The 22,406-nt window shown below is 36.6% G+C and overlaps 1 protein-coding gene across 21 annotated transcripts in view; it reads left to right on the forward strand.

Annotated features, from left to right (window-relative positions):
• Positions 1 to 22,406, forward strand: part of SCEL (sciellin) — a 329,124-nt gene that overhangs the window by 102,302 nt on the left and 204,416 nt on the right. For 11 of the 21 annotated variants that reach the window (XM_082701429.1, XM_082701418.1, XM_082701430.1 and 8 more), the window contains one exon: positions 17,313 to 17,484. The exons of the other annotated variants lie outside the window; for them this stretch is intronic. The gene's annotated coding sequence lies outside the window, so the exon portion shown is untranslated. The remainder of the gene's footprint in view (positions 1 to 17,312; positions 17,485 to 22,406) is intronic. 21 annotated transcript variants of the gene reach the window in all.

The raw sequence follows: 22,406 nt of genomic DNA on the forward strand, positions 1-22,406 counted from the left end.
TATTGTCCTAGATCCGCCTCATGACCATCTCTCACCTAGAATCCTTAGTCTTAAAATCCTCTGTAACAAATGAGAGTCCAAAGACCTTCTTAATAAAACACTGGCATTTACATGTTGTTCTGGTATTCTAATCTAGAAGTCATGTGATTATGAATGCTTGCTTGAACTTTTACTCTACTTTAGGCTCTGAATCTACTATTGCCTTTCCTGACTATTTTCCTCTCTATTTACACTCTTCATTCTGCTGGACATCCTGATTCAGGTTTCTGGCCTTGACTTAGGAAATTTTACCATGGTACTAATTTTTGATTCCCAATTCCAAGGCTTTTTTTTTTTTTTTTTTCCAAATCCTAGTTTGTGGTGCTCAGTTATGACACCTGATGGAGAGAAATTTGGTGTAAAATGGAATCCTCTCTATCCTATCTCAGATAATTTCTTGAATGAAGTGTAAAAAGTGGTGTATATGTGTTCCAATAAAGTAGCTCACAGAAAAGTTATTTCATAAAATAGGCCTCAAGGGCAGTGTTATATTGATATCCACTCTATATACTTGTTTAATAAATTTGATAAACATTAAAAACAATAAAAATCAGTTTTACAAGTGTTTTTAAACATTTTTCTGCTTCTACATATTCTCCATGTTTTTCCTTATCAACTCCTACCATCTTCAAAAGATGATGTTGATAATAATGATTATCATTATTCAAAATAAGTATTTTTAAAACAACTTATTAGAATTGTGTTTACACAACATGTAATTATTCTGAGATGGTCAGTGGGTATGAGTGTGATAGTAGGGAGACAACACTAGTCCATTAATTAATTTAATGTCTTGGTCCATTTCCAACTATCCCAGCTCTATTCAGCTGCAGGCACAAAGGACCTTTTCTGTAGCAGGCTTTTCTCCCTCGCATCTCTGAATGCATCCTGTCCAAGGCAACAGTATATCACTGGGCTCAAGTGTGGCCAATAGTAGGGTCTGGAATGAATCTAAATTGAGTAGCACATCCTTCTGAAGCACCCCCTCAACCATCATCCTGACCTCCTGCCCCCTTATTGTGTTTGTCCATGGCTTAAAATTTTTTTTTAATTTTTAATTTTTAAAATTAACATATAAGGTATTATTAGCCCCAGGAGTACAGGTTTATGAGTCATCAGGCTTATACACTTCACAGTACTCACCATAGTACATACCCTCCCCAATGTCCATAACCCAACCACCCTCTACGTACCGCCCTCCTCCCGGCAGCTCTCAGTTTGTTTTGTGAAATTAAGATTCTCTTATGGTTTGTCTCCCTCCCTGGCCCCATATTGTTTCATTTTTCCTTCCCTACCCCACAAAACCCCAATTTGCCTCTCAAATTCCTCTTATCAAGGAGATCATATGATAATTGTCTTTCTCTGATTGACTTATTTTGCTCAACATAATACCCTCTAGTTCTATCCACGTCATTACAAATGGCAAGATTTCATTTCTCTTGATGGCTGCATGGTATTCCATTGTGTATATATATGCCACATCTTCTTTATCCATTCATCTATTGATGGACATCTAGGTTCTTTCTATAGTTTGGCTAAGGTGAACATTGCTGCTATAAACATTTGGGTGCATGTACCCCTTCGGATCACTACATTTGTTTCTTTAGGGTAAGTACCCAGTACTGTGATTGCTGGATCATAGGGTAGCTCTATTTTCAACTTTTTGAGGAAACTTCATACTGTTTTTCAGAATGGCTGCACCAGCTTGCATTCCCACCAATGGTGTAAGAGGGTTCCCCTTTTCCACATCCTCACCAGCATCTGTCATTTCCTGACTTGTTAATTTTAGCCATTCTGACTGGTGTGAGGTGGTATCTTATTGTGGTTTTGATTTGTATTTCCCTGATGCTGAGTGATGTGGAGCATTTTTTCATGTGTCTGTTGGCCATCTGGATGTCTTCTTTGCAGAAATGTCTGTTCATGTCCTCTGCCCATTCTTGATTGGATTATTTGTTCTTTGGATATTGAGTTTGATAAGTTCTTTATAGATTTTGGATCTATCTGATATGTTGTTTGCAAATATCTTCTCCCATTCTGTCAATTGTCTTTTGGTTTTGTTGACTGTTTCCTTTGCTGTACAAATGCTTTTGATCTTGATGAAGTCCCAATAGTTCATTTTTGCCCTTGCTTCCTGTGCCTTTGGTGATGTTTCCAGCAAGAAGTTGCTGCAGCTGAGGCTGAAGCCATGTTCTCCTCAAGGATTTTGTTGGATTCCTATCTCACATTGAGGCCATTCATCCATTGGGAGTCTATTTTTGTGTGTGGTGTAAGGTTATGGTCCAGTTTCATTTTTCTTCACATGGCTGTCCAATTTTCTCAGCAACATTTGTTGAAGAGGCTGTCTTTTTTCCATTGGACATTCTTTCCTGCTTTGACAAAGATTAGTTGACCATAGAGTTGAGAGTCTGTTTCTGGGCTTTCTATTCTGTTTCATTGATCTATGTGTCTGTTTTTGTTTTGAAATCTGGATTGTGATGCCACCAACTTTGGCTTTCTTTTTCAACATTTGGCTTTCTTTTTCAACTCTGGATATTTGGGATCTTTTCTGGTTCCATATAAATTTTAGGATTATTTGTCCCATTTCTTTGAAAAAAAAAAAGGATGGTATTTTGGTAAGGATTGCATTAAACATGTAGACTGCTTTAGGTAGTCTAGACATTTTCACAATATTTGTTCTTCCAATCCATGAGCATGGAACATTTTTCCATTTGTGTCTTCCTCAGTTTCTTTTATGAGTACTTTCTAGTTTTCTGAGTACAGATTCTTTGCCTCTTTCATTATGTTTATTCCTAGGTATCTTATGGTTTTGGGTGCAATTGTAAATGGGATCATCTCCTTAATTTCTCTTTCTTCTGTCTTGTTGTTGGTGTATTGAAATGCAACTGATTTCTGTGCATTGATTTTATGTCCTGACACTTTACTGAATTCCAGTACAAGTTCTAGCAGATTTGGAGTGGAGTCTTTTGGGTTTTCCACATAAAGCATCATATCATTTGCAAAGTGTGATAGTTTGGCTTCTTCTTTGCTGATTGGATGCCTTTAGTTTCTTTTTGTTGTCTGATTGCTGAGGCTAGGATTTCTAGTACTATGTTGAATAGCAGTGGTGATAATGGACATCTTTGCCATGTTCCTGACCTTAGTGGAAAAGCTCTCAGTTTTTTCCCATTGAGAATGATATCTCTGTGGGTTTTTCATAAATGGCTTTGATGATATTGAGGTATGTGCCCTCTATCCCTATAATTTGAATCAGTTTTGATCAGGAAAGGATGCTGTACTTTGTCAAATGTTTTTTTCAGCATCTATTGAGAGTATCATATGGTTCTTGTTCTTTCTTTTATTAATGTATTGTGTAACATTGATTGATTTGCAGATGTTGAACCAAACTTGCAGCCCTGGAATAAATCCCACTTGGTCATGGTGAATAATCCTTTGTACTGTTGGATCCTATTGGCTAGTATTTTGGTGAGAATTTTTGCCTCCATGTTCATTAAGGATATTGGTCTGTAATTCTCTTTTTTGTGGAGTCGTTGTCTGGTTTTGGGACCAAGGTAATGCTGGCCTCATGAAGTGAGTTTGGAAGTTTTCCTTCCATATCTATTTTTTTCAGAAGAGTTTCAGAATTAAACTAGCTAAATTAATACCTTTTAATTCTTCTTTAAATGTTTGGTAGAATTCCACTGGGAAGCCGTCTTGCCCTGAGCTCTTGTTTTTGGGAGATTTTGATGACTGCTTCTATTTCCTTACTGGTTATGGGTCTGTTTAGGTTTTCTATTTCTTCCTGGTACAGTTTTGGTAGTTTATACATCTCTAGGAATGCATCCATTTCTTCCAGAATGTCAAATTTGCTGGTGTATAGTTGCTCATAATATGTTCTTAAAATTGTTTGTATTTCTTTGGTGTTGGTTGTCATCTCTTCTCTTTCATTCATGATTTTATTTATTTGGGTACTTTCTCTTTTTGTTAAGTCTGGCCAGGGGTTTATCAATCTTATTAATTCTTCCAAAGAACCAGCTTCTAGTTTCGTCGATTTGTTCTACTGTTTTTTTGGTTTCTGTTTCATTGATTTCTGCTCTGATCTTTATTATTTCTCTTCTGCTGGGGTTAGGCTTTCTTTGTTGTTCTTTCTCCAGCTCCTTTAGGTGCAGGGTTAGGTTGTGTACTTGAGACCTTTATTGTTTCTTGAAAAAGGTTTGTATCACTATATACTTTCCTCTCAGGACTGCCTTTGCTGTGTCCCACAGATTTTGAACAGTTGCGTTTTCACTTTCATTTGTTTCCATGAATCTTTTTAGTTCTTCTTTAATTTCCTGGTTGACCCATTTGTTTTTTAGTAGGATGCTCTTTAGCCTCTATGTATTTGAGTTCTTTCCAACTTTCCTCTTGTGATTGAGTTCTAGTTTCAGAGCATTGTGGTCTGAAAATATGCAGGGAATGATCCCAATCTTTTGGTACCAGTTGAGATTTGTGACCCAGGATGTGATCTATTCTGGAGAACTCCATGTGCACTAGAGAAGAATGTGTATTCTGTTGCTTTGGGATGGAATGTTCTGAATATATCTGTGATCTCCATCTGGTCCAGTGTGTCACTTAGAGCCTTTATTTCCTTGTTGATATTTTATTTAGATGTTCTGTCCATTTCAGTGAGCGGAGTGTTGAAGTCCCCTACTATTATTGTATTATTGTCAATGTGTTTCTTTGATATTATTATTAATTGGTTTATATAGTTGGCTGTTCCCATGTTAGGGCAAAGATATTTAAAAATTTCATATCTTCTTGTTGGACAGACCCTTTGAGTATGATATAGTGTCTGTCCTCATCTCTTATTATAATCTTTGTCTTAAAATCTAATTTATCTGATATAAGGATTGCCACCCCAGCTTTCTTTTGATGTCCATTAGCATAGTAAATTGTTTTCCATCCCCTCACTTTATTTTTTTAAAGATTTAATTTATTTATTTGATATATAGAGATCACAAGTAGGCAAAGAGGCAGGCAGAGAGAGAGGGGGAAGCAAGCTCCCTGACAAGCAGAGAGCGTGATGCAGGGCTTGACCCCAGAACCCTGGGATCATGACCTGAGCCGAAGGCAGAGGCTTTAACCCACTGAGCCACTCAGGCACTCCCTCCACCTTCTCACTTTAAATCTGGAGGTGTCTTTGGGTCTAAAATGAGTTTCTTGTAGACAGCATATTGATGGGTTTTGGTTTTGTATCCATTCTGATACATTGCGTTTTTTGACTGGGGCATTTAGCCCATTTACATTCAGGGTAACTATCGAGAGATATGAATTTAGTGCCATTGTATTGCCTATAAGGTGGATGTTACTGTATATTGTCTCTGTTCCTTTCTGGACTGTTACTTTTAGGCTCTTTGTTTGCTTAGAGGACCCCTTTCAATATTTCCTGTAGGGCTGGTTTGATGTTTGCAAATTCTTTTATTTTTTTGTTTATCCTGGAAGATTTTGTCTCTCCTTCTATTTTCAATGACATCCTAGCTGGATATAGTATTCTTGGCTGCATGTTTTTCTCATTTAGTGCTCGGACTATATCATGCCAGTTTTTTCTGGCCTGTCAGGTTTCTGAGGATAAATCTGCTGCTAATCAAATATTTTTACCATTGTATGTTACAGACTTTTTGTCCTGAGCTGCTTTCAGGATTTTCTCTTTCACTAAGACTTGCAAATTTTACTATTAGATGATGGGGTGTGGACCATTTTTTATTAATTTTGAGGGCAGTTCTCTGTGCCTCCTGGATTTTGATGCTTGTTCCCTTTGCCATACTAGGGAAATTCTCTACAACAATTCACTCCAATATACCTTCTGCTCACATCTCTCTTTCTTCTTCTTCTGGAATCCCAATTATTCTAATATTGTTTCATTTTATGGAGTCACTTATTCTCGAATTCTCCCCTCATGGTCCCATAGTTGTATGTCTCTCTTTTTCTCAGCTTCTTTATTCCATTGTTTGGTCTTTTATATCACTAATTCTCTCTTCTGCCTCATTTATCCTAGCAGTAAGAGCCTCCATTTTTTATTGCACCTAGTTAATAGCTTTTTTGATTTCAGCTTGGTTAGATTTTAGTCCTTTTATTTCTCCAGAAAGGGTTTTTATTTATCCAGACAGGGTTTCTCTAATATCTTCCATGCCTTTTTTGAGCCTAGCTAGCACCTTGAGAATTGTCATTCTGAACTCTAGATCTGACATATTATGAATGTCCATATTGATTAGGTCCCTAGCCTTTGACACTGCCTCTTGTTCTTTTTTTTTTTTTTTTTTTTTTTTGTGGTGAGTTTTTTTCTGTCTTGTCATTTTATTGAGATAAAAATATATGAATGAGAGAATAAAATTCTAAAAGGGTGGCAAAAACCCCAGAAAAATGTATTCTAACTAAATCAGAAGAGACCCTAAAATGGGGGGAGAAGAAAGGGGGTAAAAAGAAATTTAAAAAGTATATATAAAAAAAAAAGTATATATATATATATTAGACTGGTGAATAGAACAGAGCCACCCACTTGATTTTGGGTGTATTTTGGTCTCTTAGAAGAACTGCTTCCTAAAATTTTAAAGAAAGAAAAAAATATATATATATATATGGGTAAACACAATGAAGGGATAGAATATGACTGTAAAGATGAAAATTTTAAAAAATTTCTAAAAAAGGAATTGGTAAGATAAGTTGGTAGGAAAAAGAAAGAAAAAAAAAGTGGACAGAATTTACTCAGGCTGAAGACTAGAACGAAGCCCTGTGCTAGATTTAGGGTATATTTTGACCTATTAGAAAAAATTGTATCCCAAAATTTTTTAGAAGAAGAAACTCTGTATGTATACAAAAAATAAAGTTAAATACAATGAAGGATATAATATGACTATAATAATGAAGGTTTAGACATTTTTTTTAAGAAAGGTATTGTTAAGATAAACTAATTTAAAAACGTTAAAAGATGAATGAGGAAAAGTTAAAAAAGTTAGAATAAGAAAAAAATAAAATTAAAGCAATTTAATAAACTTTGAAAAACTAAAGAATCATGGGGAGAAAGCCATAAATTCCATGCTTTGCTTTCCCCTCCTCTGGAATTCTGCTGGTCTTGATCAGTGAGCTTGGTCTTGGCTGGATATTCTTGCTGATCTTCTGGGGGAGGGGCCTGTTGCTGTGATTCTCAAATGTCTTTGCCTGAAGTGGAATTGCACCACCCTTGTTAGGGGCTGTGCTAAGTAATTTGCTCCAGTTCGCTCTCAGGAGCTTTTGCTTCCTGAGCACTTTCCATAGAGCTTTGGAGGATGGGAATGAAAATGGTGACCTCCCAATCTCCAGCCCAGAGTAGCCAAGAGCTTGGGGCCCCACTCCTCCATGCACCTTCAGAGAAAAGCAGTCAATCCTTCCTTATCTCTGGTCTCTGGCTGTGCTCCTAGCTCACCTGGCCATTTATTTCTCTGGCACACAGCCCTGTTTAGAGTCTCCAAACCCAGCAGACCCCTGTTGTGCTGCTCTTCCAGTGGAGGAATTTGTCTCCCTGGATCTGCCACTTGTGGGGTCCCTGCTCAAAGAGTAGTGTCCCAGCAGTGCCACAGATCACAGTTTAAGGTGACCCCAAGCTGAGCACTCACTCCTTGACTCCATCTCTGTACCTAGCTTTCCCACTCTGATACCTATGAGCTCTGCTACACTCAGGCACCCCCAATCCTTCTGTGACCCCATGGACCCAAGACCACATTTTCCCTGTAAGATCTCTACCCCTGCTTAGCCTCTGGTGCAATGTCCCCCAGTGGAGCAGACTTCTAAAAGTTTGGATTTTGTGTTCTGTTGCTCCACCGTTTGCCAGGAGCTGTGCCCTCCCCCTGCTATCTATCTTCCTGTCGCTTCCTGTCACTTCTCTGCTCATCCTACCTTTCAGATAGTGGTTGATTTTCTGTTTCTAGAATTGCTGCTCTTCTTCTCTTTGATCTCCTATTGGGTTTGTAGGTGTTTGGAATGGTTTGATAACTATCTAGCTGAACTCCTGTGACCTGATGTCATCTCAGTCTGCTATTCCTCCACCATCTTGCTCTCCCCCCTTGCCCATGGCTTATGAAAATTCTTGCCATGATTTCCTTTTCTGTACTCTAGTTTGATCTACAAATGGATGTAATGCTTCTAATCAGCCCTTTTGTCTAGTACCCCATATATATAAATATTTTAACTTGTCAACCTCTTTCCTGGGAATTCTTTCCAAAACTCTGCTAAAGATAAAAGGATGACTTAGAATCACAAAACTGGTTCTGAGATGGGCCACCTGAGGATCTAAATCAGATTAATTGACCTGATTAATTTTTCAATTGTCTTTGATCTGTGTGACATGTTGTTCTGAGGGAGCATTTAAAGAATATGCATAAGAACACATTGAGTACATTGAGTATCATAACCATTAAATCCTTAATGGGTAGCAGAATTAGCAAAGTAAATATTTAAGGAGTTAGATATAATTTCCTTCTTTTGGTGTGTCATGCAGTAGTTGTTATCTATCGAAAAGAATCTGAGACTTAACTGATTCACAATGTATGTCTACAAACTCTGTTTTTCTATACAGTGGTGTTTAAGTATCAGATGACTATATATTTTTTAAAAGATTTTTTTATTACTTGAGTATTTTAATATATAGTAGAGATCCAGAGGTGATAAGATGTAGTAGTCATTGCCTTCTCAAGGATCTAGCAATCCAGTTAATTACAGGAACAGGAAAATAAAATTAATATTGCAAGACAATCTATGTGAAGGGTCCAATGACTGATGGGAGAGTTCAGAAGAATGAGAAATCATTTCAATTGGGAGGAATAAAAAAGAGAGAGAGAAAGAACACTTGAGCACAAACAGTGGAAGTGGCAGACAGATGGAAAGGGAGAAGCAGGCTCTCCACTGAGTAGGGAGCCCAATGTAGGACTCTATCCTAGAACTCTGACAGATGCTTAACTTACTGAGCCACCCAGATGCCTCTGATGACTATCTTTAAACATTACTATGAGTATTCATTTTCAAATGAATACTCACTTTTTATATGAATCATATTGGACAAAGAGAACACCTAGATCATACTATTTTAGAAAATATTTGATGCTTCATATAATTCACCTACTATGTTTACTGAATGTCTACTATTTATAAAACAATACACTATAAGGGATATCAAAAGGAGTACAGGATATCTAAGGGATATACAAATGAGTAATACATGATCCTGGCCTTTGTGTGGAGGGATTAAGACAATTACATGTAGACATGGGCCCCGAGCAGGATAGCCAATACAGTCCTTAAAGGACAAGAAAACAATTTTAATAATAATGGTATGATCTTAGTCCTTGGCTAAGATAAAGAATAATTATATACTCAAGATGCAAATTATGCTTGGCTTAATTATCTCTATCAATTTGAAGAAGCAGATGCTCAGATGTGCAGACAGATACTAATAACTCAATTGGGAGCATTTAATCTGTATCTTTTTTTGGGTGTGGGAGAGATGTTTACTGATTTCAACTCAGCATTTTACAAGAAATTCCACTTGTAAGGGTCTAGTCCACAAAAATACTAGCTTAATTATATATATGAATATATATCCAAGAATGCTCACTGCAGTGTTTTTTACTAGCCAAACACTGGGGGGAGAACTGTCAATCAATAGGAATGGTTGAACCAATTAGAGAATATTTATTGATTGTAAGAACATGTATTCTTGTTGGGTTTTCTCCCCAGATGAAAATAGAATCAAGCTATGAATATGGTTTTGCAATGTGCTTTTTGCTTTACTTGTAATAAACACTTTCCAAAGTTGGTACATGTGAATCTTCTACTCTTTTTACCTGGTATATGATTTTTTTTTTTTTAAGATTTTCTTTCTTTACTTGAGAGAGAGAGCATGAACAAGAGAGCACAAACAGGGGAGAAGCAGAATGGAGAGGGAGAAGCAAACTTCCCACTGAGCAGGGAGCCTGATGTAGGGCTTGATCTCAGGACCCTGAGATCATGACCTGAGCTGCAGGCAGCCGCTTAACCAACAAGAGTCACCTAGGCACCCCTGATGTTACATTCTTTAAGAACAATATGGCAGACCTTTCTCAAACTGTATTCTACTATGGGTAACCTTTGCCTGTACATTCTTCAGGAGCTAAAAAGACAGCCTAGTTAATGACAAAATCCATATCTTCGTGTCAAGCTAATTTAAGGAACATTTTATCACTTAGCTTCACAGTGTGAAGAACATTAATAATTCAGTGGTTTGTATACTTTCCCACTCATTCTCCTTGTGGAGATGTTTATGCTGTATAACAACGGTACAGGGATGAAGGAGTTGGGCAAATCTCTTTGCCACCCCGTTCCCATGCTTTCTTTCCTTCTAGAATATCTGGCTTCAGCAACAGTGGAAGGATCATTCAGTAGAGCTGAAGAAGTGCTAGTGTTTGTTAGTACTTTATGCCTTCGCCCACTCCTCATTGGTGATATCCATAACTTTGTCTAGGTTATTAAATCCTATAATTTAAAAAAATTTCTTTTCTATAATTTGATACTAGCAAAAATAAGGCTTAGCATAAAAATCCTTTCTCCTGTGTTGAAACAAAGATTTTTAAAAATGCAGACTCTGAAGGAAGATTCCAGAGATTTGGTCTCTTGAGAACTACCCATCTGTGAAAAAATTCTATTTCTGTTGGACTCAAGGCCTGGCAATGGCAAAATGGACTGCCACTGTGAGCCATTTAGTCTGTCTCACTGGACAGAATAAATGGTTTCCTAATTGAATCTATGTCATGACATAACTGTAAAATGTGGTTGCAATAATTTTCTTTCAGCTTAAAGAAATGGCAGAAAATTGTCTGCTCTTTAAAGAAGCATTTTTTTAAACTGGACTGTAAGATAATATTGAAAAAAGGAATACTTTCTGAAAAGTTATTTTACACATTAGTTTAAACTACATATTTTGCAATATTCTGAAAGAACTAATTAAAAAGCATTATGTATATGTGTGATTTTGAATAGTATCCCATTTTTTATAAGTAACTAAGAGTTTTTGAGCATAATTTCCTTTACCATTTCCTGCCCTACAGACAGACATTTTGCTACCTTTCAGATGAGATCTATAATACGGGAAACTTGACTACAAACATTAAAACATATCTATACAGGTGATAACTACACACAAACACACACTATGTCAATATTAAAAACATCCATGGGGGCACCTGGGTGGCTCAGTGGGTTAAAGCCTCTGCCTTTGGCTCAGGTCATGATCCCAGGGTTCTGGGATCGAGCCCCACATCGGGCTCTCGGCTCAGCGTGGAGCCTGCTTCTCCCTCTCTCTCTCTGCCTGCCTCTCTGCCTACTTGTGATCTCTCTTTCTCTGTCAAATAAATAAATAAAATCTTTAAAAAAAATCCATGAATTTAGTATAACTAAATTATAACAAATTATAATAATAAAATATCTGAGAATTTAGTATAATAATTATGAAATTTCAGAAATGATAGGCAAAAGGATAATTTCAAATGATCTTAAACTATTTGGCAATCTTGTTAGATCTCCACATCACACTTTTCACACAAGTAAATTCCAAATAAATTAAAGACCTAGACATTGGAAAAGAAACTCAAGACTAAATGCTAGAAGAAAAGGGATTGAAACAGATTTATAATTGTAGCATGAGAAAGAACTTTCTTAGCACAATATAAAACCTAGAAACCACAGAAAGAAAAATCAACGCATTAAAAGTAAAACAACTTGGGGTGCCTGGGTGGCTCAGTTGGTTAAGTGTCCGTCTTCAGCTCAGGCTGTAATCCTGGGTCCTGGGATGGAGTTCTACATTGGGTTTCCTGCTCAGTGGGAAGCCTGCTTCTCCCTCTCTTTCCCACTTCTGCTCCCCCTGCCTGTGCTCTCCCATTCACTCTCTCTCTCAAATAAATAAATAAAAATCTTTTAAAAAAGTAAAACAACTTTTATTTGAAAAGACAAAAAGTTAAAAGACAAGGGAGCAATTGGTAGAAAAATACATGCAACATACATAAAGGCAAAAGATAATTTCCAGAAAATTTTCCCAATATTATGCCAATGAATAGAAAAAGACAATCAGACAAAAAGAAAATTGACAAAGAACACAAACAGGAAATTAATAAAAGAGGGAATATATGTGTCCCTCTTTCATTATCCATTTCAGCAATTATTAAACATGAAAAGTAAATAATAACTAGATATATTATTAGTCCACTTGATGGACAACTTTTCAAAAGATTCATAACGTCCATCCTTGGTGAGGAAAAACAGGTACTCTTGGACTGATGGTGGTGAATATGGGTATAGCTTTTTGTAAAGCAAACTGGAATTATCTATCAAAATAAAAATATGCATGACCTTTGACTCAGCAATTTCACAAGAAATTCCACTTGTAAGGGTCTAGTCTACAAAAATACTAGCTTAATTATATATATAAATATATATCCAAGAATGCTCACTGCAGTGTTTTTTACTAGCCAAACAATGGGGGGAGAACTGTCAATCAATAGGAATGGCTGAACCAATTAGAGAATATTTATTGAAAAAAATTCATATACCAGTTAAAAAGAGCAGAAGATTCACATGTACCAACTTTGGAAAGTGTTTATTACAAGTAAAGCAAAAAGCACATTGCAAAACCATATTCATAGCTTGATTCTATTTTCATCTGGGGAGAAAACACAACAAGAATACATGTTCTTACAATCCTAAAATAAAGCCTGGAAGAATATAAAATGATCTCTTAATGGTGGCTACCAAGGTCCGGGCTGCAGACTCAGGAGAGAAGGAAAGGAGGAGTTCCGCTTGTCATTTCAAATCCATTAAAAAAAAAAAAAAGTGAAATTATGAGTGTTTTAATTTTTGCTTTTTTATATTGAACATCTTTCCTATTATAGACATGTATTGCTTTTGTTTTAAAATAATAGATGTAACCTTGAAAAGCTAATTTCTGAAGCATGGGTTGAAAAGATGAGAGACTGGAGGCAGGAAGCTAATTTAGGAGGCTTTAACTGACCGTGGGAAGGACAGTGAGGACTTGGCTTAGGGTATGGACAAAGTGATTGAGGAGAGGCCAAGGGAGTCCCTGGGAAGTGGTGACAACTAATATGAGGCTCTACTCCCAAATCCCAGTCCACAGCACTTTCCCAGAATCTTCCCAAAGGCACAATGATGCCATCACACAGGCCCCAGCAGATAACAAAACCCAGGTAGTCTAGTTCCTATGCAGGCAACTATTTCAGTTTTGATTCTGCTCTTAACGTGCTTCCACATGAGATCAGATGAAAGCAACAGTCACCTTTGCCAACAGTCCCTTGGGCTATTCTCTGCAGCTCTGCAGCCTAAAGGTTATAGCACCATGACATCAGCCTCCTTGGGGATGGACAAGCAGCTCTCAGGCTGTCTCCATGGAAGATTGCTCTCCTTTCCCTATTGTGCTTGAACCAGACTGTTGCATGTAGTCTGCTTAGACTCTACTAAAACCTTTTGCTTCCTGTTTACGAAGTCATGCTCAGAAACATGAGACCTGAGTCACCCGCAGTCTGCTCTGAATGCAGCATTGTCAGTGCCCTGAACTGTGATTGGATCATCGCACATCTCACCTTTGAGCTCCTTCATGCCTAAAGAGCACACCCTCCGACATGCACAGCTTGGTGCTCAACAGAGAGTAAGCAATTTCACACGATGGAAACGAATTCACACGGGGCACCTCTCTGAAGGGCCTGCTCACTTTTTGCTTGTTTACTTAGAAACAGATGTTTAAACATCTGTTTGAATATTGTGAAATCTTTTCACAAATTGGACATTAGTTCCTGTAGCATAACTGGGAAAGATCACATTTACCAAACTAGAGGCAAATTGTATGATGGAAAGGGAAATTTAGTAGAATAACTCGTATAGCATTTGAATGAGAACAAGTGTAATGTTCAAAAACACTTTCGTGTGTTTAATTGGAAATATCTTGGGGCACCTGGGTGGCTCAGTGGGTTAATTGGAAATATCTTTGGTTATTTCGAGCTTTAAGTCTCACTAGCATATTATTACCTTGCATCTTTTTTCATTTTATGGATAGATTATATAAAATTGCTACACATAGAAATTTTATAGAAAACAATTTTGAATAAAATTTAGAATGTATCTGAGAGGTGAACTGGTATGCTAGAGGAGATACATGGAAAACGTCCCTTTCTCTTCTAAAAGATTGTAAACTTTTTTGATTTTAAAATTATTGCCTGTTCACATAACATCTCTAAGGAGCTACATGTTGGTCTAAAAATAGTCCTGCTGTTTTCCTTCTGTAGTGCAATAGAAGAACATGAGGCTTATACAATTAAGATAATCTGGTTACCTCACAGACCTAATGTTTTATTTTGAATTTGAGTGATTTCTGTCTGATGTCACATAGAGGAAAATATAATTTTGCTTGTCTTTTAGCAGCAGATAATTTGTAGATTTTGTTACTCAATAGCTTGACTTTAGAAGGAATTTTGAAATTGCACCTTGAGACCCCCACCATTTTGCATATGAGATAATTGATAGGATTTACTGGTAGCTTTTTCAAGCAAAAGCATGTGACTGGTTGGAAGTGGAAAATTCAATCAGATTGTTGTTTGTCCTCCCTGATCTCAATCACTGGATTTAACAGCAATGTCTAGTTGCTTAGACATCATGTAGGGTAGGTTGGAAATGAAGAAATTACTTCTTTTTTAAAAAAAAATTTTTATTTCTTTTCAGCATAACAGTATTCATTGTTTTTGCACCACATGCAGTACTCCATGCAATCCGTGTCCTCTAATACCCACCACCTGGTTCCCCCAACCTCCTACCCCCCACCCCTTCAAAATCCTCAGATTGTTTTTCAGAGTCCATAGTCTCTCATGGTTCAACTCCCCTTCCAATTTCCCTCAACTTCCTTCTCCTCTCCATCTCCCCTTGTCCTCCATGCTATTTGTTATGCTCCACAAATAAGTGAAACCATATGATAATTGACTCACTCTGCTTGACTGATTTCACTCAGCATAATCTTTTCCAGTCCCGTCCATGTTGCTACAAAAGTTGGGTATTCATCCTTTCTGATGGAGGTATAATACTCCATAGTGTATATGGGCCACATCTTCCTTATCCATTCATCTATTGAAGGGCATCTTGGTTCTTTCCACAGTTTGGCGACCGTGGCCATTGCTGCTTTAAACATTGGGGTACAGATGGCCCTTCTTTTCACTACATAGGCAGGAACCTCTTCAATATCAGCCACAGCAACTTCTTTCAAGATATGTCTCCAAAGGCAAAGGAAACAAAAGCGAAAATGAACTTTTGGGACTTCATCAAGATCAAAAGCTTCTGCACAGCAAAGGAAACAGTTAACAAAACAAAGAGGCAACCCACAGAATGGGAGAAGATATTTGCAAATGACAGTACAGACAAAAGGTTGATATCCAGGATCTATAAAGAACTCCTCAAACTCAACACACACAAAACAGACAATCATACCAAAAAATGGGCAGAAGATATGAACAAACACTTCTCCCATGAAGACATACAAATGGCTATCAGACACATGAAAACATGTTCATCATCACTAACCATCAGGGAGATTCAAATTAAACCACATTGAGATACCACCTTACACCAGTTAGAATGGCCAAAATTAGCAAGACAGGAAACAACATGTGTTGGAGAGGATGTGGAGAAAGAGGAACCCTCTTACACTGTTGGTGGGAATGCAAGTTGGTGCAGCCACTTTGGAAAACAGTGTGGAGATTCCTCAAGAAATTAAAAATAGAAGAAATTACTTCTAATTAAATCTTTAATTTACCTTGCTAGGCTCAATTTTCTCCAGTTACTATACACACTCGCACACACTAAAATAATATAATAGAGGCATTTTAACCCATTTTAGAGAAAAATAAAAAGCAATCATAGAGTATTATTAGACTTCCTCTTTTTTATTTAAATAATGTGTTATGTTGAGAGTGATGCTTAACTCTTACCTTTTGAGGTGACCTCCACAATGACAATGTTTTAGTGCTCCTCTATGTAGGTGTCTAGTGACCATGGGTCCTAGGTCAGTTCTTCAGCACTCATCGAGGATAATCAGTAGTTTCAGTTAATTTAGAAGCCTATTTATCTGCCCTTGGTTAGAAACATAGACTAGCCATATTCAAGTTGCCTACCAAAATTTTAACCTTGGACCCTCTGCTACTCAATAATTTTCAAAAACTTTCATAGATGAACAAAATTAGTAAATGTGAATATCTAATATTTAAAACCCAGTGGAAAGAAATAATATTCCCATATATGTGAGTATCTAATATTAATGGTATGTGACTACCTGTAGGAGATACCATTTATCTCTCTTCTTTGATACTCTAAACCTCACCACTGGGGCAAGCCAGGACATTAGAGAGCTATACCATGCAGTTTTGGCTACTTTAGCTACCCTTTGCGACCTCATGTTCTGTGATGCTACAAAACTTGGTGGTTTGGCAGCTTAGAATTCTGCCTATATCCAGTAGTTTGTCTGAAGCAGATTCTAAGGAACTGTGTTTGGGACCGACTGCCTGTGTTCTTTTGCTGTTATGTTCTCTACTGTTTCTTGTAACTGGCATGCCAGGTCTAATGAATGACACCTGCCCATTAGCAAGATTTGTCCCTGAGGTCAGTGATGAGGTGATGAATAACAAGTCAGAAAAAAATAAATAAATAAAGGAATCAGGAAGGACATTTTGAGCTTAGTAGAGAATGTGGTTTTTCCTGAAAAACTGCATACTTCCTAATATGCTTTAAGGGAAATTACGTATCTGATTTGGAGATGGGGAGAAAAAAAAAAAAACAAAACAAAACCAAAACCAAGCAAATATTGGGGGTCCAAGCAGCTCAGATTGTGTCTTTCATAAAAATAATCTGGTAATTGCTTAAATTTTCCTTTTGTTTTATCTATTAAGTTATTGTCTTCTCCTCTGTTCCGCGGTCAGGGTGCTTTTTGTTTTTGAAAGCTTTTTAGTAGCATCCATGACCAAATTAGTTTTATTTTAGATACTTTTTTTTTTTTTTTTTTAGTGAAACAAAGATGTCTTCCCTTCCCTAATCCCCAGTAGCTTGGTTAATTAACTATGAAATCTAATGAAAATTATTCACAGTTGATAGGAGAAAACTATAGATATTCTACTCATTTATTGACTTTTTACAATCAAGAGGACTAAAACATGTTGTTTCCAATTACGCCTGCCAAAGGGAAATGGTGATTTTTTTGCTTTGTCTGAACACAGTGGTTCCATCAGCTCCTTTTCTAAACCCTTCTGTGAGAACAAGCTGGTTCTTCTGGGAATAAAGAACTGCCTATAGCTATTTGCACTCATCTGTTCTTCTCTACATACGTGCTTGGTCTTTTCCACACACAATCAGCGTGTGCTAGTGGACAGGCCAGGCAGCGTTAGTCAGGTAAGAAAGTATTTATTATTAAATGTATAATTATAAGAAAACCATTACAAAAAATGTTTTATAATGTTTGTTTGTCATATCGAAGTTATTTATCTGCCCTTGCTAATGGGGCACAGTCTTCTGTGGGCTCTATACTCTGAATGCTCCTTTATTAATGCCTTTTCTTGGTCTTTGTTACACATTGTCAGAGTAACTTGTTGTGTGCTATTTGTACCATAGATGTAAGATCACACCCCTATGTAGTTCTGGAACACTTGCGTCAACTAACAAATCAACTAACAATATTCCTCCATTTTTGCTTTCTTGCCTCACTTACATTTCAACAACTCATAGTAGGAAAGACACCTGAATTCACAGAGCACCTCCACATAATAATTGGTAGCAGATTGGGCTGGGATGGAAGGGAAATGCTTTCCTTTTTAATTGAATTTCCATTTTCTTATCTCTTAACATATCTCTTTTGGATGCTTCACCTCTAGGTTCTATGGGAGCAATATATGAACGTAAATATTGAATTCCTTTCTAGCATTTTCTTTTTTAAAAATTATTTTTATTAACATATAATGTATTATTTGCCCTAGGGGTACAGGTCCATGAATCATCAGGCTTACACATTTCACAGCACTTTCCATAGCACATACCCTCTTCAATAACCTAGCTACCCTATCCCTACCCTCCCCACACCCCAGCAACCCTCACCTTGTTTTGTGAGATTCAGAGTCTTATGGTTTATCTCCATCCTGATCCCATCTTGTTTCATTGTTTCCTTCCCTACTCCCCACAACCACCTGCCCTGCCTCTCAAATTCCTTATATCATAGAGATCATATGATAATTGTCTTTCTCTGATTATCTATGTTGCTCATCATAATACCCTCTAGTTCCATCCACGTCATTTCTAGCATTTTATTTTTACAAAAATTGTAAAGCTTATGTGAAATTCACTGTGATGGAGTTTTACTGTGTGGGTGATGTAGAAGCTTTTAGGAAGCAGGTTGAGCAATGGAAATCTTAGTAAGGTAAAAAGACCCACATTGACCACTGGGCTGACTGCAAACAGGCCCATTAGGTGACCCACCTCAAAATATCCGTAAGCCCTAGTTGATCAGTGGGCTACTTATAACCAGGCACAGGTATCAAAAAAGGAAATTTCCCCATGTTCCTCACTTTCTCCTTTAACTGTATATGATTTGCCTGTGGTTATACAGATTATGGTAAAGAGTTGAAATTGGGAAAAGCACTCCTATTAGCTATTCTATCCAATGATATAGAATATTGAATTTGTCTATTTACTCATATAAATGGTAGTGACTATTTTTAAAAAAGAAGTTCTGGTGACTTTCAATGTAAATGTTATAGTTTAAGGGTTTCAGAATTATTCAAATGACTTTGTAAGTTGTGAATATTTTTAAGGCATGACAAAAATATCTGTGAGCATGTGTGTGTGTGTGTGTGTGTGTGTGTATGAAACACAGCATAATTTTTAATAGGTTTAACATTCTCTGAGTCATAAATATATAAGATTAGCTTCTAGAAGCTTGCTTCAAGGTTGCATGCTCATTTGTTTGCTGGGGCCGCCATAACAAAGTACCATAGACTGGGGAGCTTAAACAACAGAAATTTATTTTTCTCACAATACTGGAGGCTGCACGTCTGAGGTCAAGGTGTTGACAAAGTTTGTTTCTTCCGAGGCCTATCATCTTGGCTTGCAGATGGCTACCATCTCCTTGTGTCTTCCCATGACTTTCCCTGTGTGCATGTCTATGATCTAATCTCTACTTCTTTGTTATTTTTTTAATTAAAAAAATTCTAGTATAGTTAATGTACAGTAATGATTGAACAATTCTATGCATTACTCAGTGCTCATCATGATAAGTCTATTCTTAATCCTCTTCACTCATTTCACCCATCCCCCCACCCACCATGCCTGATAACCATCAGTTTGTTTTATAGAGTTAAGAGGCTGGGTTCTGGGACGCCTGGGTGGCTCAGTTCATTGAGCAACTGCCTTCGGCTCCGGTCATGATCCTAGCGTCCTGGGATCGAGTCCCACATCGGGTTCCTTGTTCTGTAGGGAGCCTGCTTCTTGCTCTACCACTCTGCCTGTGTGCTTGTGCGCTCTCTCTCTCTCTGACAAAAAAAAAAAAAAGGCTGGGTTCTTTGTTTTTTGTTTTGTTTTGGTTTGGGTTTTTTTTTTTTTTTTTGGTTTGCCTCTTTTTTCTTTGTTCATTTGTTTTGTTTCTTACCACATATAAGTGAAATCATATGGTATTTATATTTCTTAATTGACTTATTTTGCTTAGTATTATACCCTCTAGATCCATCTATGTTGTTGCAAATGGCAAAGATTTCATTCTTTTTTATGGGTGAGTAATATTCCATGTGTGTGTGTGTGTGTGTGTGTGTGTGTGTGTATGTGTGTGTGTGTGTGTGTATTACACATCTATCTATCTATATCTATCTATATCTATCTATAGATATCACACATCACACATCTTCTTCATCCATTCATCTGTCAGTAGGCACTTGGGCTGCTTCCATATCTTGGCTATTGTAAATAGTACTGTGATAAACATAGGGGTGCATATATCCTTTCAAATTAGTGTTTTTGTTTGAGTAAATACTTAGTAATGGGATTATTGGATCATATGATAATTTTTTCATTATTTGAGGACCTTCATACTGTTTTTACAGTAGCTGCTCCAGTTTACCTTCCCACCAACAATGTACAAATGTTCGCTTTCTCCGTATTTTTGCCGACACTTGTTTCTTGTATTTTTTTATTTTAGCCATTCTGACAGTTGTGAAGTGATAGCCCACTGTGGTTTTGATTTTCATTTCCCTGATGATTAATAATGCTGAACATCTTTTGCTGTATAGGTCAGCTATCTGAATGTTTTCTGCTCATTTTTAATTGGATGTGTGTGTGTGTGTGTGTGTGTGTGTGTGTGTTGAGCTGTCTCAGTTCTTCATATACTTTGGATACTAACCCTTTATCAGATATGTCATTTGCAAATATCTTCTCCCATTCAGTAGGTTGTCATTTAGTTTTGTTGATTGTTTCCTTTGCTGTGCAGAATTTTTTTTTTAAATTTTGATGTAATCCCAATAGTTTATTTTTGCTTTCATTCCCCCTGCCTCAGGAGACATACCTAGAAAATGTTGTTATGGCCAATGTCAGAGAAAGGGTCTTTAATCCTTTTGAGTTTATTGTGTCTGGTGTAAGAAAGTGGTCCACTTTCATTCTTCTGAATGTAGCTGTCCAGTTTTCCCAACACCATTTGTTGAAGAGACTGTCTTTTTTTCCATTACATATTCTTGCTTGCTTTGCCAAAGATTAATTGATCATATAATTGTGGGCTTATTTCTGGGCTTTATATTGTGTTCCCTTTTTCTGTGTGTCTATTTTTGTGCCAGTACCATAATGTTGATTACTATCGCTTTATAGTATAGCTTGCTACCTGGGATTTTGATACCTCCAGTTTCATTCTTCTTTTTCAAGATTGCTTTGGCTATCCAGGGTCTTTTGTGGTTCCATATAAATTTTAGGATTACTTGTTCTAGTTCTGTGAAAAATGCTATTGGTAATTTGATTGGGATTGCATAAGTCTGTAGATTGCTTTGGGAAGTATGGACATTTTAATATTAGTTGGAAGCTAATAGTTTGAGAAGAATAAGTATCAACTTTTCTTTAAATATTGGATAGGATTCACTTGTGAAGCCGCCTGGACCTGAACTTTCGTTTGTTGGAAGTTTTTTGATTACTGATTCAATTTCATTGCTGGTAATTGGTCTGTTCAAATTTTCTATTTCTTAATATTCAGTTTTGGGTGATTATATGTTTCTAGAAAATTATCAGTTTCATCTAGGTTGTCCAGTTTGTCGGCATATAATTTTTCATAATGTTCTCTTATAATTCTTTGTACTTCTGTGGTGTCAGTTATTATTTCTCTTCTTTCATTTCTGATTTTGTTTATTTGAGTTGTTTTTGTGGGTTTTGTTTTGTTTTGTTGTTGTTGGTTGGTTGGTTTTAGTTAGTCTGGCTAAAAGTTTGTCATTTTATTGATCTTTTCAAAGAACCAGTTCCTGGTTTCATTGATCTGTTCTATTATATTTTTAGTTTCTATTATATTTATTTCTGTTCTAATCTTTATTATTTCCTTCCATTTGCTCATTTTCAGTTTTCTTTGTTTTTTTTTTCCTAGTTCCTTTAGGTGTAAAGTTAGTTGTTTACTTGATATTTTTCTTGCTTCTTGAGATAGGCCTGTATTACTATAAACTTCTACCTAGAATAGATTTGCTGCATCCCAAAGATTTTGGACTATTGTGTTTTCATTTTCATTTGTCTCCATGTAGTTTTTAATTTCCTCTTTGATTTCTTGGTTGACTCATTCATTGTTTAGTAGCATGTTATTCAAACTCCACATATTTGTGTTCTTTCCAGATTTTTTTCTTGTGGTTGATATTTAGTTTCATAGTGTTATAGTAAGAAAAAATGCACAGTATGATTTTGATCTTCTTAAATTTGATGAGACTTGTTTTGTGACCTATGTGTGAGTTCTTCTGGAGAATGATCCATGTGCTCTTGAAAATAAAGTGTATTTTGCTGTTTTAGGACAGGATGTTCTGACTATATCTGCTAGCTCCATCTAGTCAAACGCATCATCCAAAGCCACTATTTCCTTATGGATTTTCTCTTTGGATGATCTATTCATTGATATAAGTGCTAAAATCCCCTGCTATTTTTTTAAACTAGTGTTAGTTACTTCTTTTATGTTTGTTATTACCTGCTTTATGTATTGGGTGCTCCTATGTTGGATGCAAACATAGTTATTATATCTTCTTGTAATTTTTTTCCTTTATGATTGTGTATTGTCCTTCTTTGTCTTTTGTTATAGCCTCTGTTTTACAGTCTATTTTGTC

This window comes from Mustela nivalis (assembly GCF_964662115.1).
Source record: "Mustela nivalis genome assembly, chromosome: 15".
Taxonomy (NCBI): Eukaryota; Metazoa; Chordata; class Mammalia; order Carnivora; family Mustelidae; genus Mustela; species Mustela nivalis.